The sequence below is a fragment of the Bos indicus genome, chromosome 23 (assembly GCF_029378745.1).
Source record: "Bos indicus isolate NIAB-ARS_2022 breed Sahiwal x Tharparkar chromosome 23, NIAB-ARS_B.indTharparkar_mat_pri_1.0, whole genome shotgun sequence".
Taxonomy (NCBI): domain Eukaryota; kingdom Metazoa; phylum Chordata; class Mammalia; order Artiodactyla; family Bovidae; genus Bos; species Bos indicus.
The window spans coordinates 52,702,675-52,717,421 of NC_091782.1; positions in this window are offsets into that span (position 1 = coordinate 52,702,675).

Genomic DNA, 14,747 nt, shown 5'->3' on the forward strand with positions numbered 1-14,747 from the left:
CACACAGAGTGTGCTGGGACACGGCCTGGGAGGGTCTGGAAGGAGCTGTGGGCTTTTGCTCCCATTTCTAGATTGTTCGGTGTGTTTGGGGCCTATAGGTACGATTTTATAACAAGAATCATTCAAAATGATCAATCAAAATGCACAGTTACACAAGTTGAACATTATGTAAAGAGAGAGAAAGACCCCAGCCTTGAGATAAAAGAAGTAAATCCCGTACAAAGAAGCATGAAAGCCTCAAAGACAAACCCCCTGAGGCCCATGTCTCCTCCTATGGGACCTCCACCTGTGCCAAAGCCCGAATCCAGGGCCCTGTGCCCAGGCCCAGGGTCTGCTCACCCTGCTTGGGACAAGGGCTTGGGATGCCCCCATGTCCATCTCCAGGGCCCGGCCTCAGAGGTCGACAGCCCCGCCACGGAGGGCGTTTGGTCCAGAACAGGACACTGTGGGGAGGGGCGGGGGTACGTGAGGGTTCAGGGCCTCTCTGCCTGGTGGGAAGGGATGACAGCTGAGAGATCCCCAGTTCTTCAACAGAAAGCAGCGTCAGTCCTAGATACCGACGTGGGAGAAACAAGCAGGTGAGCCCGAGGAAAGGGTGCGAAGCCGCAGGGCGTGCAGGCTGGCAGCCCCGCTCCGGGCCCTGCGTCAGCTCCCTGATTTCTGCTCCTTGCATGAGGACAGGGACGCACCAGGTAATCTGTGCTCCTGATGGCGTGCAGGGCAGCTCACCCCAAAACACTCCACGGCAGCACACTGATTGCTCTGAAGTAAAGAGACTTGAGAAACAGCTGGTGCAAAAAGCGTGCTCTGCCCTTCTTCTGCTCACCCTGAAAGCTGAAAATAAATCTCCACATGGAAATATCGTCCCTGTACCAGAGGTAGAGAGACATCTTTATGGCCAAAGAGGGAAACAAAAGGCTGAAAAGGCTGTACAAGGAACCAGCAAACCCTGTTTCTTCACAAACTTGCTCCCCAGGCAAAAACCCCTTGTTTTGTCAAATCTTCACACACACACAAAGCTGCCTGCCTTGTCACTTCTTGAGTCTTATATCTTCGAGGTTCACACAAAATTCAGTGGCGTTGGTTTTTTGCTATTGATTTGTCTTAGGTCAATTTAATTTCTAGACCAGCCAGGAAGAATGTAGAGGAGAGGAAACACTCCCCCCACACACATTCTCTTCCATCTTTAATATCCAATTTCTTGCTTAGTAGCTAAGTCATGTCTGACTCTTTGGTGATTCCATGGACTACAGCCTACCTGGCCCCCCTGTCCATGGATTTTCCAAGCAAGAATACTGGAGTGGGTTGCCATTTCCTTCTCTAGGGGATCTTTCCGACCCAGGGCTGAACCCGAGGCTCCTGCATTGCAGAAGAATGCTTTCCACTGAGCCAGCAGGACAGGCCTTAATATCCAATACCTTAACACTAATACAGAAAAAAGCAGAGTGCACTTGTCTTCAAAGGCCACAGTGAGGCTGCTGGTAGTTCTTTCCATCCACTGACAACAGTTGCTGATGGTCATTAAAGGTGAGCGCACACCCACTCCCTGTGAAACCGCTAAACTGAAAAGGAAGGAATGAAGCAGTGAGGCCCAGAGGTTTGTTCAGGGTAATCTGACGGCAGAAAATACGTCCATCGCAAGATAAGTGAACAGCCCACGCTGATACAGGCCCTGAAATCAGACTGGAAACGGTGCTTCGTGCACTCCCCGGGGCACTGAGACAGAACACCAGAGGCAGCACCGTGCTCCCCAGGCAGGAACTCGGGAGGGTCCTGTACCCAGGGCTGGTGTGAATTGCTCTGATAGTTCAGGCCCTGCAGACTCAACTCAGGAAACAGTGCAAAGGAAAGTTATCAGAAACAACACGAAATGAGCATAATTAGCAAACTATGTGATGGCTGACCTGCAGAGCAGCCAGAATCAAGGAAGAAGTCTTAAAACAGGGAAAAGGATGGAGCAAAACCAGCTCCAGAAATAGCTGATTTAAAAAGCAGCTTAGCTCTGCTGGGCTCCAAGGAACAGAGTGAGAGCTGAGCACCAGGTCATGACTCTGCAGTCCAGCCTTCATCATTATGGCAGCGCCCCCTCCCCAAAAAGACACACGGAGAGAGAGGGGTGGAGAGCAAACCAAAACACCCTTTTTCAAACAGAAACGTGAAGAGGTTGAGAACCATTCGTTTCCAATACTGACAAAGTAAGACAGGGATTCTTCTCACCCTGTGCAAGTGACGCTATAAAGTGCTGCCCCAGTGTTTCCAGTGTAATTAAGGATTGCTGTTGCTGTTCAGTCACTAAGTCGTGTCCGACTCTTTGATGACCCCGTGGGCTACAGCCCGCCAGGCTCCTCTGTCCATGGGATTCTTCAGGCAGGAATACTGGAGTGGGTTGCCTCCTCCAGGGGATCTTCTGGACCCAGAGATCAAACCTGAGTTTCCTGCACTGGCAGGTGGATTCTTTCACACTGAGCCACCTGGGAAGCCTCAAATACATTTCAAAGTGCAGAGAACAGCACAGCGTCTATGAAATGCATTTCTGCAGCTGTGCTCAAGTCAAGTGCAAAGAAAGGTATTCGTGAAAGTGAATGTCGCTCAGTCATGTCCGACTCTCTCGCCCCCATGGACTATACAGTCCATGGAATTCTCCAGGCCAGAATACTGGAGTGGGTAGCCTTTCCCTTCCCCAGGGGATCTTTCCAACCCAGGGATTGAACCCAGGTCTCCCACATTGCAGGCGGATTCTTTACCAGCTGAGCCACAAGGAGGCCCAAGAATCCTGGAGTGGGTAGTCTATCCATTCTCCAAGGGATCTTACCGACCCAGGAATCAAACCAGGGTCTCTTGCATCGCAGGCAGATTCTTTACCAACTGAGCTATCAGGAAAGCTCATTATCACCTTTAGGGAAGGTATACGAAGATATAACAAAGATAAGATAGACCCATGGACTTCCCTAGTTGCTCAGTTGGTAGAGAATCTGCCTGCAATGTAGGAGACCCCACTTTGATCCCTGGGTCGGAAAGCTGTGCTGGAGAAGGGATAGGCTACCCACTTCAGTATTCTTGGGCTTCCCTTGGTTCAGCTGGTAAAGAATCCGCCTGCTTATTAACAGTCTCACGACTTGGTACAGATGAGATATTTCAATTAGCTTAGATACATAATGAAATTGGACTTCCCTGGTGGCTCAGATGGTAAAGAATCCTCCTGCAGTGCAGGAGCTCCAGGTTCGAGCCATGGGTGGGGAAGATCCCCATTAAGGGGCAGCTCTTCTCCATTCAATGCACATGCCAGTAAGAAGCATACACATTTCACAGGACCCCAAGAGAGCGCAGGGGCCAGGATCCACACTCACTGCGTCGTGACGTCCACCGCTCCACCTGGTCCGAAAGGAAACCCAGCCCGGTGCCAGCCCCCGCCCAGCCCACTGCCTTCTGCCTCGGGCAGGCCGGTGCCACGGCCCCACCACCCCACACGTACCAAGCACGGTAGGAACAGGCTGGGCAGGGATGGAGGCGCTGGGGCCCAAATACCTGGGCTGGAGGGGCGGGGCTGAACTGAAGACGGGAGATGTGGGCAGAGCGGGAGGGGCTGGGCTGACCCAGCCATGCTGGAGGGCGGGGCAACAGCCCTGCACGGGGAGCAACAGCATCTTCCTACCCTGCAGCCCCACTAGGTAGCAGAGCTGGAAACCCCACGCTCTATGGATTGGAAGCTGATTGTATGGAAGACTGTATCTGGTCACAAAGAGGCGAGGGATAAAACTCATCAAACACGCTCTTCCTCTTCTGTGGTTTCAGAGGGACGGGAAAGAGGTTTTGTCTCTGTGCAGTGGGTGGCAGCTCTGATGGGCAGGTAACCAGCCCAATGGGGTCAGAAGGATGGAGATAGTGATGCAGTGGGGCTTGGGCTGGGCTCCCCGGGTGACAGAGGAGCCGAGCCCGAGGGAGGGGTGAGGTCCAGGGGCGGCTGGAGGAGGAACAACCAGGCGGATTCACTGGTGGGAAAGGGCTCCCGCTCCCAGGAGGTACACTCAGGACCGGGCAGAGCGTGTGGGCCGGGGAGCGCCCAAGGTGAGGCAGGCGGGCTGGAAGGATTGAGCAGGGCTGGACTGGAAAGAACCTGGAGGCTCTTCTGAAGAATTGGGGTTTTATCTGTCAGTCATGGCCCTGTGGTGTCGGAAAAGACTCTTGAGAGTCCCTTGAACTGCAAGGCAATCAACCCAGACAATCCTAAAGGAAGTAAATCCTGAATATTCATTGGAAGGACTGAGGCTGAAGCTGAAGCTCTAATACTTTAGTCACCTGATGTGAAGAGCTGACTCATTGGAAAAGACCCTGATGCTGGGAAAGATTGCAGGCAGGAGGAGAAGGGGATGACAGAGGATGAGATGGTTGGATTCATCATTGACTCAATGGACATGAGTTTGAGCAAGCTCCGGGAGATGGTGTGCTGCAGTCCACGGGGTTGCAAAAAGTCAGACACGACTGAGGGACTGAACAAGAACATTGGGAACCATTGTAAGATTGAAACTGGACGAGTAACGTGATTCCTTCATTCATCCATATCCTCCCCTCCCTCCCTCCCGTTTCCTTTCTGACTCCAGCACCAGCCCTTAGGATGGACTGGGTACAGGGGGAGAGGACCCAGGGACCCCTAGGACTCGGCTCTGGGGACCAGGGCACAGCCAGGAGGGCCTGAGCCTGGGCAGTGCAGCAGTGACGGGATGCTGCCCAGAGCTGATGAGGGTGGGCATCACAGGATGTGAGAACCAGGTGGACTGGGGGCAAGGGGCCAGGAAAGGAGTGGAGATGCAGGTGCCAGTTACTAGTGTAACTCAGGTATCTGTACTCATTGGGATGTGATTAACTGAAAGAGAGCCTCCCGGGGAAGGGGAGGGTCAGGGGTGTAACGTAGCATTGCTGTGCTCAGTCGTCAGTTGTGCCGGACTCCTTGAGACCCTGTGGACTGTCGCCCACCATGGACTGAAAATCCACCCGTAGGATTTTCATTTCCTGCTCCAGGGGAGCTTGCTGACCCAGGGATCAAACCCGCATCTCCTGTCAAAGAGGACTCATGGTGCTTGCAGAGCATTAAGTGAAGGTGTCCAGGAGACAAGTAGAAACAGAGCAGGATACGGGACATGGGTGCAGGAGCCGCATGCGGGATTCACCGGCCCAGCTGCGCCTGTGTGTCAGAGTCATAGCTGAGGACAGAAGCTGAGGTCCCGCCAGAGTGTGAGTGAAAGTCACTCAGTCGTGTCCGACTCTGCGACCCATGGACTGTGTGGTTCATGTTTAGAATTCTGCAGGCCAGAATGCCGGAGTGGGTAGCCTTTCCCTTCTACACGAGATCTTCCTGACCTAGGGATCGAACCTGGGTATCTGCCATCTCAGGCCAATTCTTTACCATCTGAGCCACCAGAGAAGCCCCAAAGAGATACATAGGGGGCATGAACTCCTTCTAACAATCAGTTAAAACTCAAAAGATTTTGAAATGTTATCTTTTCCAACTAAATTTTCCCTATGTGATTACTTTTAAGAACGTAGCATTGTATGTGAAAAATATTTCCCTATCTGGTTGAATCTGAAGGATCCTGACAAAAAAAAGAAAAAAAGAAAAACAGGGCATTGAACTTCCCGACCCAGGATGCAGTGAGTATAACCATAGTGTCAGTGCAATCAACACTTACAAGAGGTCTTCTGGAAGCTATTTCAGAAGTTTCCCAACACTGTCCAGAAGGGAGGAGGTTTCCGCATTTTTCAAAGGCTTTATTTCATGATCTGACTTTCAGCTCTAGAGAAGAAACAGAGTTGGTTCTGGCAAGCGCACCCCAACAGGTCTGGGTCACCCGTCAGAGCACCATCTCCCACCACCACCAAGGTCAGTCCCTCTTGGCTTCCTAACTTTCAGCCCAGTGAGTCCTGTCCGGGTATTGTTAGCAAAAGACCATACCTGCTGCTCAGCCCGCGGGCACTCAGATGCCATTTCTCAGCAGCCTACAAAGAGCAATGCTGAGCATGGCCCTGTTCTGCAAAGGTTTCTGGAACTTTGAAGGCGTTTCTCCCTCTAAACTTGGTTTTTCCTTAACTTTGAAGATCTTTCTCCCTCTAAACTTGGTTTTGCCTTAACTTTGAAGACCTTTCTCCCCCTAAACTTGGTTTTGCCTTAACTTTGAAGACCTTTCTCCCTCTAAACTTGGTTTTTCCTTAACTTTGAAGGCCTTTCTCCCTCTAAACTTGTTTATTCCTTAACTTTGAAGACCTTTCTCCACCAAAATTGATTTTTCCTTAACTTTGAAGACCTTTCTCCCTCTAAACTTGGTTTTCCCTTAACTTTGAAGACCTTTCTCCCTCTAAACTTGGTTTTGCCTTAACTTTGAAGGCCTTTCTCCCTCTAAACTTGGTTTTTCCTTAACTTTGAAGACCTTTCTCCCCGCAAACTTGATTTTTCCTTAACTTTGAAGACCTTTCTCCCTCTACACTTGGTTTTTTCTTAACTTTGAAGGCCTTTCTCCCTCTAAACTTGGTTTTTCCTTAACTTTGAAGACCTTTCTCCCCCTAAACTTGTTTATTCCTTAATTTTGAAGACCTTTCTCCCTCTACACTTGGTTTTTTCTTAACTGTGAAGAACTTTCTCCCCCTAAACTTGGTTTTGCCTTAACTTTGAAGACCTTTCTCCCTCTAAACTTGTTTATTCCTTAACTTTGAAGACCTTTCTCCACCAAAATTGATTTTTCCTTAACTTTGAAGACCTTTCTCCCTCTAAACTTGGTTTTTCCTTAACTTTGAAGACCTTTCTCCCCCCAAACTTGATTTTTCCTTAACTTTGAAGACCTTTCTCCCTCTACACTTGGTTTTTTCTTAACTTTGAAGGCCTTTCTCCCTCTAAACTTGGTTTTTCCTTAACTTTGAAGACCTTTCTCCCCCCAAACTTGATTTTTCCTTAACTTTGAAGACCTTTCTCCCTCTACACTTGGTTTTTTCTTAACTTTGAAGGCCTTTCTCCCTCTAAACTTGGTTTTTCCTTAACTTTGAAGACCTTTCTCCCCCTAAACTTGTTTATTCCTTAATTTTGAAGACCTTTCTCCCTCTACACTTGGTTTTTTCTTAACTGTGAAGAACTTTCTCCCCCTAAACTTGGTTTTGCCTTAACTTTGAAGACCTTTCTCCCTCTACACTTGGTTTTTCCTTAACTTTGAAGTCCTTTTTCCCTCTAAACTTGTTTATTCTGTAACTTTGAACACCTTTATCCATCTACACTTGTTTTTTCCTTAACTTTGAAGACCTTTCTCCCTCTACACTTGGTTTTTTCCTTAATTTTGAAGACCTTTATCCTTCTAAACTTGGTTTTTCCTTACCTTGGAAGACTTTTATCCCTCTCAACTTGGTTTTTCCTCAATTTTCAAGACCTTTATCCTTCTAAACTTGGTTTTTCCTTACCTTGGAAGACTTTTATCCCTCTCAACTTGGTTTTTCCTTCATTTTGAAGACCTTTCTCCCTCTACACTTCTTTCTTCCATAACTTTGAAGACCTCTGTCCCTCTCAACTTGGTTTTTCCTCAATTTTGAAGAACTTTATCCTTATAAACTTGGTTTTTCCTTACCTTGGAAGACTTTTATCCCTCTCAACTTGGTTTTTCCTTCATTTTGAAGACCTTTCTCCCTCTAACTTCTTTCTTCTGTAACTTTGAAGACCTTTGTCTCTCTAAACTTTTTCTTCCTTAACTTTGAAGAACTTTCTCCTGCTAAACTTGTTTCCTCCATGAGTGGTCCACCCTTGCTTAATGAAGATTGTTACCTCAAGTAGCAGGGAAGTCTCAGCCTCTCCCATGAATGTGGCACTGGGCTGGGCGCTGGGCACCTGGCTGAGGACACAACCTCCGACCTGAGGTGCCTTACAGGTGATGAGAACACCAGAAGTGCTCAGAGGTATTTCCTAGATCTTATGAGAAAACATCCAGATGGTGGCAGCCACACACAAATTCCCCAAGAAAGTCCCCGACAGACACTTCACTCCAGATGGACTTTATGGAGGAGCTTCTGTGTTCCCCACTAGGTAACCGGCCTTAGGACAGCCTCATTCTCCTTGACTTGATTTTGTGTCCGTACCATCAACTGCAGTGACTGGACTGATTTCTAAAGGGATGGTGAGGCTTCCTGAAGGATGTGATTATGCACAAATGTTAAAGCTCTTCAGCCAGACGCAGAGGGAAACAGCATTTTAGATCTGGGTCTTCCCGGTGATGTCAGTGAACAGGTCCTCTGAGAATGACCTGGGAGGTCCTGGGAGGTGGCCACTGGGGGATGGGGGCATGTGATCAGGAGGGGATTGAGGAGAAGTCGGTGGCAGGAAGGAGCCTTGAAATCCAAGTCAGCCAGATCGGGAAGGGCCTGCACCCAGCACACGGAACCCAGAGAAGGGCGCCTGGTGGTTCCAGGGTTCCACACATAAAGTGCTGGGCAGTCGGCTCCCCTGCTCCCTGCACCCCTGTCCTCAAGTGTTTTAGCTTCTGTAAAGAAACAAGAGGTGGCCAGGAGGAGGGGACCCGAGCCCAGGAAGGTGTCCCAGTGTTTGGCAACACTGAAAGACAGATCAGGCTGATGGCTAAAAACGAACGTTGATTAACCAGGAGATTCCTGGATCCCGAGGCTGACCCAGCACCACCCCCAGTGAGGTCAAGCCCCCAAAATGGCACCAGGAGCTGAGAGGAAGGATGTGTGAGTCACAGAGGTGCTCTTGGCTCTGCAGCCCAGTCAGAGGGCCGGGACCCCTCCTCTGGCTCACTAATCTCCGCCCCCCCCCCCCCCCCACCATGCTGCGTGTCACATGGCAGAGAAGCGGGACTTCAAGTATGGCCGTTCGGAGGGTTTTTTCCAGACCAAGGAATTTTATGAAAACTACACAGATTGAAAGCTTCAGTTTCACAAGAGGCTTGTCTCTAAAAACCCTGTTCAGTCCTAATGTGAATTTATGACACAGAGGAAAGGACCAGGTTGGACCTAAAGAGACACTTAAGAAGCAAGTCAAATGATAGGGGTAAAATTCCCTGAGACTCAGAACTGAAGCAATCGCAGTGTGCCTCAGAAAGAGGTGAGAGGTCCTGGGTGGGCGGTGAGGGTGGCGGTGACCTGCCCAGGAGCAGAGAGCCGGGAAGGGAGGACCCAGGGTGGTCCTCCTACAGGACAGCGGGAACAGGGAGTCGGGGGGACGCACAGGCTGGGCTACATGGGGTGGGTGTATTGGGAGTGACGCCAGGGAGGGGGGCTGCAGAAACAAGAAAGGAGGCAGACATAATTCAGAAGCAATATTAAAATTCAAAATCAGAGTTTCAGACGTGTATCTCTCAGCCCGCGTTTAAGGCATGTGCTAGCATTGCTGGTATTTCCTTTTCATGAATGTCTGAACCTGACTTCCTGACAGCATTTACACCTATTTGCTCCACAGAGTTGGTGGGCAGTTTCCAGAAGACACTGCGTGTCACGTTCGTTAACTTCAGTGAGAAGTGATGGGAAGCTTGGTAAACATCTGCCTCCACCACTGTTGATGGGAAATACCACCACTGACTTCGCACGTCGCCCACTAGGCCCCCGAAGAGAAACCTCCAGACACACCGCTGTGCTGGAGATGTGGTGGGTTCCGACGTGAAAGGGGCCCGATTACGTGTCCGGCCAGCATTGCTCACAGGCAGCATGGCTGACGAGTGGGGTCAGATGACCATTCCTGATGTGGTTCCTGTGCTCCTCCACTAGAGGCCAGCTGCACCTCCCTCCATTATGACAACAAAAATACCTCCGGGCACGCTACCTGTCTTCAAGGGGGGACAGTGCCCACCAGCTGATAATGGTGTCACAGACTCATTCAGCCCAGGAGGGCATAAGTCATGATAACCGGAGGAAGACAGGAAAAATCTCTTTGGGACTGAATCTAACCTGGCCTGGGGAATACAGGGAAGAGCATATGTAGAAATGAAAGTGAAAATGGTTCACCAGCAACTTCATAGAATTTTCCAGACCCAGCGGAGACTCTGTCACAATGAGAGTATAGGTGATTCCGGTATCCCCCCCACCACCCCGACCCCCACCCTGGCCAGAGATTACCTGCTCCATGAGCAGAACCAGGACCCCGGGGAACCCCAGTTGGGTTCCCTGGACGCACCTCAGGCAAACGTGCACACACCCTGGCACTGACTGCTGTTGTTGATCATATTACATGTGAATTATATACAGGATATCGAGCATATGTTAACATCGTACATATGGCGAGGTTCCAGGACACATTGACCCTGAGTTTGTGGTGATCGTTTATCGGAAACCAAGACACCTGATTACTCACAAGCAGCCAGTCGTGGCTGCCCGGGCTCATAACCCGTGACTCTGGGCAACAGGCCCTGGTGGGCGAGAGCCCCTTTCCCTGTGCACCAGCCGCCAACACTTCTCTGAGCCGGAACCACGCACACTCAGCTTTTAGAGCCTCAGAGCCTCAGAGCCACACGCCCGGGGCAGGGCAGGTGTGACCCAGCTGTAAGCAGGGGGAGATGTGGCTGAGGAAGCAGGTGAGTCTGAGCCGAGAACCGCAGAGAGCCCCGACTGCTGCTGGCTCGCCTTCGGGTTGCTGTCTGCCCTACCATCCAGGACAGAGTTCTGCAGATAAAGAGCGCAGTTCTTCGCAAAGAAGAGCCATATTTAAATCCCCATGTCCTGAATTGGTTTGCCAGAAGTTTTACCTTCATTTTCCGTTTGAAGGATTCCTTAACAAGAGAAACCCCATGTTCTGTTCAGCTTAGCCCCTCAGTCATTGCCAACTCTTTGTGACTGCATGGACTGCAGCATTCCAGGCTTCCCTGTCCATCACAAACTCCTGGAGCTTGCTCAAACTCATCGAGTCGGTGCAACCATCTCATCCTCTGTCACCCCCTTCTCCTCCAGCCCTCAGTCTTTCCCAGCATCAGGGTCTTATCCAATGAGTCAGGTTTTTGCTTCATGTTGCCAAAATATTGGAGCTTCAGCTTCAACATCAGTCCTTCCAATATTCAGGACTGATTTCCTTTAGGATTGACGGGTTTGATCTCCTTGCAGTCGAAGGGACTTTCGAGAGTCTTCTACAACACCACAGTTCAAAAGCATCAATTCTGTGATGCTCAGTCTTCTTTATGATCCAACTGTCCTATCCATATATGACTAATGGAAAAACCATAGCTTTCCCTATATGAACCTTTGTCAGCAAAGAAACGTCTTGCTTTTTAATATGCTGTCTAGGTTAGACAAAAGTTTTCATCCACGGAGCAAGCGTCTTAATTTCACAGCTGCAGTCACCATCTGCAGTGATTTTGGAGCCCAAGAAAATGAAGTCTCTCACAGCTCCATTGTTTTCCCATCTATTTGCCATGAAGTGATGGGACCAGATGCCATGATCTTCCCTTTTTGAATGCTGAGTTTTCAGTCAAATTCTCCTTCTTCTCTTTCACTTTCATCAAAGGCTCTGTAGTTCCTCCTGGCTTTCTGCCATAAGGGTGGCGTCATCTGCATATCTGAGGTTATTGATATTTCTCCTGGCAATCTTGATTCCAGCTTGTTACACACAAATAAACAGGTTTAATTGTCAATAGATTCCTTGACTTAATTTCAGCATGCAGGTATAAAAAGAAAAGAAATAGAAACCATAGAGAGAAGTGACAGCACTCACATCACCGAGGTGGGTTCCCAGCCGACCTCCAGACTGGAGTTTCCCTGGGAAATGCCGAATGAGGTCGGTCTGGACCCCCAGCTAGGAAAGGATCCCGGGCTGTTGAGACTTCACACTGCGCTTATGGGGGCTGCCATTTATAATCCCAGGCTGCACATTGATATCATCATCGGCTCAGTGAAAAAAACGCAGCTCCGGTTTTTTCTTTAACTGTGACAATGCTGTTTGTTTCACCTTGTGAGTCAGAAGATTCCTTAGACTGGCGCCTAACATCAGGAGCTAAGAAATTCCAAGGCCCATGCACTTTCGTATGTAAAGTGCCCCTTGACTTGCTGGTAACGATTGTCATGCTTGCAGGCAGGTATGAGGGACAGCAGGGTCCAGGGTCTGAAGTCGGTCAGAGGTATGCTGCCCTTTTCCTGAAGCCTGAACCAGGCTACCTCCAGTTTAATTTAAACTTGGGAGATTGTGGAAGAAAGGGAGGACAGATTTTGGCAAGAATGTGAGTGGGATCGCACAGGATTTGTTCTTTTGGACGGATGTGTTTCACTTGGCGTCACATCCCCGAGGGTCATCCGTGTCAGAGCCTGTGTCCGGCTCACCTTCCTCTTAAAGGCGGGTGCATCTCCGTTGTGTGGAGACTACACTCTGTTACCGTTTGTCTCGGATGGACGGGTGGGAGGCCTGCAGTCCTGGCTGCTGAGAATAACGCTGCTGCAGACACGGGGCTGCGAGTGTCTGTCTGAGACCCTGCTCTCAGTTCTTCTGAGGACACACCCAGAAGTGGAACTGGACTTCATGCGGGCCTTCTGTGTGGAGGCTGTGAGGAATGGCCATATTGTTTCAGCCCCATTTTCACAAGCAGATGGATCATCATGGGATCTTTCCTCCAGATTCCCAGTGGATGACAAAGCGCTTGGCTCTGCGGTCCTGAGACCACTCCATGAAGCCGGGGAAGGGCCGTCTGTGCCTCTGGGGGCACCTGAGGACAAAAGCAGGCCTGGGTGGGTAAGACGGGGAGGGGGGCGTGACTGTGTCAACCGGCACCTCTCTGCTCGAGGCTTTATCTTACTTGCTTTACTCAGTCGCTAATTTGTGACCAACTCTGTGGCCTCGTGGACTGTAGCCCACCAGGCTCCTCGGTCCACAGGGTTTCCCAGGCAAGAATCCTGGAGGGGTAGCCATTTCCTCCTCCAGGGGATCTTCCCGACCCAGGGATCAACCCTTCATCTGCTGCACTGGCAGGCGGATACTTCACCGGAGAAGCCCACAGGAACGCTGAGGGTGAGCACAAGGCCAGAGGGACATCGACACGAGGACGCTGGCTCAGAAGAGGAAGACGACTGTTCCTGCCAGGAGCGGGGAACATGCCGCCTGCACCTTGACCTCAGATAACCAAGGAAAGTTGCAAATAGAGGCAGGGCGAGCTGCCAGGACCATCCGCGTCCTCCTTCCGGGAGGCTGTGAGTGAGTGATGGAACTACAGGGCTGGGCATTGCAGGCGCTAAAGCAGACAGCCACCATTTTCCGGGCGATTTCTGAGGTTTGAACACAGAGAGAGGAAGGGACGGGGGAGACTGTGCCCTGCTGCCGGAGGTGGGGGAAGGGAAGGGTTCTGTGCAGCCTGAGTCCACAGGCCTCTGGAGGAAAGCACCTCTTCCTTAGGGGACCTCAGTCACGTTCAACTGACTGGACCAGGCCCAGCCACGTGCTGGCGGCCAGTCTGCCTTACTCAAAGTCGACTCATTTAATCCTCATTTCCTGTAAAAGCTACCTTCGCGGAAACATCTTGATTGGTGTTAGACCAGTTAACTGGTCCTCTGGCCCAGTCAAGGCGACACACAAAATAACGGTCACGCTGGGCTGCCTCGTTTTTCCCGTGCTCACGTGTGGATGGGAGAGTTGGACCGTAAAGAAAGCTGAGTGCCGAAGAATTGATGCTTTTGAACTGTGGTGTGGAGAAGACTCTTGAGAGTCCTTTGGACTGCAAGGAGATCCAACCAGTCCATCCTAAAGGAAATCAGTCCTGAATTTTCATGGAAGGACTGATGCTGAAGCTGAAACTCCAATACTTTGGCCACCTGATGCGAAGAGCTGACTCACTGAAAAAGACCCAGATGGTGGGAAAGTTTGAAGGCAGGAGGAGAAGAGAAGGCAGAGGATGAGATGCTTGGATGGCATCACCGACTCGATGGACATGAGTTTAAGTAAACTCCGGGAGTTGGTGATGGATAGGGGGGCCTGGCGTGCTGCAGTCCATGGGCTTGCAAAGAATAAGACACGGCTGAGCGACTGAAATGATCTGAACTGGGCTACTTCTTTCTCTCATGGAAACACATGCTGTGTGGAGTTCAAAAGCCAACTATGGACCAAATGTTGTATATCCCGACCAAAATGTGTATATATTTTAATGTGGAAAGAGTGGATTGAGAAGATCTTTCATTTCTCAGGATTTGCTTTGAGCTTACCTGCTACTCAACATCTGAAAAAAAGACTATTTTTCTCCATAAAAGGTACTATAGTCCACGGCAGGACTGGCTCCGTAATTTGCAGGGTCTGGAGCAAAATGAGAACGCAGGACCCTCTGCTCAAAAGCTATAAAGGATCTGAAGACAATGAAAGCAGAGCACTGAGCTGCGGGTCCTTCTGGGGGGCTCAGGGAGGCCCACCAGCCACTCCTCCTTGAAGCCGAGCTGGTCACAGACAAGATCAGGGTCTGTCTCTGCGACCCTGAGTCCGTGGGATTCTCTAGGCCGGAATCCTGGAGTGGGGAGCCAGTATCTCCCGGGGACCTTCCCAAACCAGGGATCGAAGCCCAGTCTCCCGCACTGCAGGCGATTCTTCCTGCTCTGAGCCACCAGGGAAGGACTATGACGAGGACAGGAATTCCAAGTTTATTGATAACAAATGCACGGAAGATTCTAAGGCGATTTTATTTAAAAATTTTAATAAGATCATATTGAAAAATACAGTTTTGCAGAAACTGCCAATGACATTTAACACAGTAGATCCAGCTAAGAAAGAGATGCGCAGAGGCCGAGCTGTGTGACAGGTTCTGTAACACACGGGC